Raw genomic sequence first — 3798 nt, 5'->3', positions numbered from 1 at the left:
AATGGCCGGGAAGCCATATTTTAACTATATATGAGGGCAGTATCTGTTCCCGAAAGAACAGTTACCGTGGATGACCATGCAGCTTTGCTAGAAATGAAATGATAATTAAATAGACACCCTATTAGGCGTACTACGAATGTAGTGGTGTGGACATGTTGGGAATGTGGATCTCACGGGGAGCGTGCAAGGGATAAGTCCCTGCAGACGCACTATCCTCTGTGCCCGCGGTGGCTCAGATGGATAGAGCGTCTGCCATGTAAGCAGGAGATCCCGGGTTCGAGTCCCGGTCGGGGCACACATTTTCAACATGTCCCCAATGAAGTACATCAACGCCTGTTTGCAGCTAGGGTGTCTATTTAATTATCATTTCATTTCTAGCAAAGCTGCATGGTCATCCACGGTAACTGTTCTTTCGGGAACAGATACTACCCTCATATATGATAAATAAATGTACAAATTCTGTTACTTAGTTTAGTGAATTTCTCGCCGTAGTGCATGCCAGGACAGGCCCACATTTCCTGTACTCTTTAGGGTCCTGTGCTCTGTGAGAGAAAATTACACTTTTAGCAAAGTGTGTTCTTTGATTGGTCTTCCTGTTGTTCAATAATTAAAATTTCGTTGTGTAGATTTCTCTTTAGGATAGAGAATAGGGCTAACAATTAATTGAAAATTCTTGGAACTTCAGACACTTTCGCACTCAGGACTAAATAAATGACGTCAACCACATTTTTTGGACACAGTCGGATCTCCGGTAACCAAGATCCTTCTTATACGGCGAAGTGGTCAAATTTTATCAGAAGTGTGAACCACGTTTGAAATGTCTAGCATTATGCGTACTTAGACATTTAAAGTGGAACGACCACATTAAAGTAATCGCAGCTATGGAAAATGCCAGACGGTGAGTCATTGAAAGAATCCCCAGGAAATGTAGTCGCCGGCCGGAGCGGCCGAGCGGTTCTAGGCGCTACAGTCTGGAATCGCGCGACCGCTACGGTCGCAGGTTCGAATCCTGTCTGGATGTGTGTGATGCCCTTAAGTTAGTTAGGTTTAAGTAGTTCTAAGTTCTAGGGGACTGATGACCTCAGCAGTTTAGTCCCATAGTACTCAGAGCCATTTGAACCATTTTTGAAATGTAGTCCACCAACAGTGAAGGTAACTTAAAAAATCCTCATTCCACCAATACTTCAGTGAGGTTAGCAGTCTGGGATTTGTAAGCGCAAAAGCGTCACGGAGATTCTCAACAAACCTCAGTGGCAGATGCTACATCATATTGTGGTTTACTGTTTAAGTTCCGTCAAACGAAGGCTCACCAGCATTCGTTCTTCTGAAAAAGGAAAAGTGGGAAGCCACAGTGTTCCACAACGCACTCTCCAGCACGCACTGTAAGGTGCCTTTCGAAGTATGGACAAAGACGTAGAGGTAATATGAAAAGTAAATTAGAAACAGTTATTGATTAAAAGTGATTATATATAAAGGACTGATTTATTAATCTAAGCCATGGTATATAACGTGATGTAACGTGCAGAGTGACAATTATCGAACTATTTAAACGGTTTTGCGTTAGAACGTTCAAACTGCACTGTTGGCTGCGGGGCATGATGGGAATTAGTACGCGCATGCATGGTTTGGTTCATCGACGAAGCCCACCTTCATTTGGATGGGTTTGCCAATAAGCAAAATTGGTGCATTTCGAGATCGAGAAGTCTCTTCACCCTCAACGGGTGGCTGTGTGGTGTGCCATGTCCAGTCACGGAGTAATCGGTGCGATATTCCTTGATGGCACGGTGATTACCGAAAGGTACGTGAAGGTTTTGGAAGATGATTTCATTCACATTATCCAAAGTGATCCCGATTTCGGCAAGATGTGCTTGATGCAGGGTGGAGCTCGACCCAATCGGAGCAGGAGAGTGTGTGATGTCCTGGAGGGGCACTGTGGGGAACACATTGTGGCTCTGAGGTTCCCAGAGGCCACTGGCATGGGCCTCGATTGGAACCCACATTCTCCGAATCTGAATACATTTTTTGGGGCTATATCAAAGACAAGGTGCACAAAAATAACCCCAAAGCCATTGCAGAGCTGAAAACAGCCATTCAGGAGGTTATCGACAGCATCTATGTTCCGACACTTCGGCTTGCCATACAGTATTTCGCTTTTCGACTGCGACACATCGCCAATGATTGCAGGTATATCGAACATATCATAAACTAAATCAGAATATCTATACTGACATTTACATGTTGAATAAAGTGTATACACGCCGTAACCTGCAACTAATTTACGGTTTTTTTCATGTAATGCAATAACTGTCGCCCTGTAAACAAGCAGTTAGGAAGTCAGCTTGCACTTCATGACTAATTGACATAGAAGAATCGTAAAATGTAACTGGTTAATTATTTTGCACAAAATTCGGAATAAGTGCCCACAAAATAAAACTATGTAGGAAAATGGAGAATGACTACTTTTTTAAAAATTATAATTTCAAAAGTACTACCACAGGAACAAGATTACATAAAAGGAAAGATCAATATGTGGGATGCGCTAGGAACAGTTTATCGCAGGTGAAGAACGATTTCTTCAAAAAACTAAATCCTGCTATACCATAAATTATACTTGTCTAAAATTAAGATGGAAGTTTCTTAAATTACTCATATAGAGGACAGCGTGGTTTAGATCTGAAAAGATCAATTTTCGAAAATGGAAGAATCAGCATAACACAGGTGAATATTAAGAGTATGTAGGTTTGGTTGAAAGGTAAAATATGGAAAATAGACCTCCTGGGAAGATCTATGAGAAACCTGCGCATAATATGATCATGGTGACAAGTTAATGGGACTTGTGATAAAGTCTGCATGAAAAATTAAAATGGCACATTAATTAACATCAAAATGGAACTTTCTGACATTAAAAATCATAGCTAGTACATTCGGTGGAGTAGGTATAAAGAAATTAAAAGATTGTCACAGGTTGTTGTGGTTGCGGACTTCAGTTCGAATTCTGAAGACTTGTTGGAAGCATCTCTCCAAACTACTCTATACTGCGCCAGCCTCTTCATTTGAAAATACGTACTGCAACATATATATTTATAACCAGCTTACTGTATTCATCTTTTGGCATCTCATAACAATTTTTGTTCCTCGGACTTTCGTCCAATACTAAATAGACGAGTCCTTCATATCTATAACCTCTTCTACAAACCGCCCAAAATTTCTTTTCTCCACAATTCTATTCAACACTCTATCGTTAGTTACTCTTCAACATAACTCTGTAGCACCACTTAAAAAAAAACTGCTATTTCTACTTGTCTTGCTTATCGTCCAGTTTTCACTTCCGCACAAGGCTACACTCCAGATAAATACCTTCACAAACAAATCCTTAACACTTCAATTTATATTCGATGAAAAGAAATTCCTCTTCTTCAAAAACGCTTTTCTTGCCACTGCCACTCTGTATTTTATATCCTCCCTACTTCAGCCATCATTTATTATCTTGCTGCGCAAACAGAAAACGCGTGTATCACATCTACGACGTTTAGTGTCTCACGTCAAAAAGTAATTCTCTCAGCATCATCTGATTTAAATGACTACATTCTGCCACCCTTGTTCTTCATTTGTTGATGTTCATCTTCTATCCTCTTTTGAACATACTGCCCCACTGTCCATAACGTTCATTTGCTGTTTCAAGTCATTTCCTCTCTCTGGCTGAATTGCAATGTCATGGGGACCCTCGAAATTTTTATTTCTTTTCATGCACTTTAATTCCTTCACCGTATTTTTCTTCGGTTTCCTTTATTGCTGTCT

The 3798-nt window shown here is 40.6% G+C and overlaps 1 non-coding gene across 1 annotated transcript; it reads left to right on the top strand.

The window, feature by feature from the left end:
• The first annotated feature begins 220 nt into the window (after positions 1–220).
• Trnat-ugu (transfer RNA threonine (anticodon UGU)) lies at positions 221–295 on the top strand. The gene has a single exon. It is a non-coding gene; the product is annotated as a tRNA-Thr (tRNA).
• Positions 296–3798: the final 3503 nt, after the last annotated feature.

The sequence above is a fragment of the Schistocerca nitens genome, chromosome 1 (genome assembly GCF_023898315.1).
Source record: "Schistocerca nitens isolate TAMUIC-IGC-003100 chromosome 1, iqSchNite1.1, whole genome shotgun sequence".
Lineage (NCBI taxonomy): Eukaryota > Metazoa > Arthropoda > Insecta > Orthoptera > Acrididae > Schistocerca > Schistocerca nitens.
The sequence above is the reverse complement of the archived record's forward strand: the minus strand, read 5'-3'. Positions and strand labels throughout refer to the sequence as shown.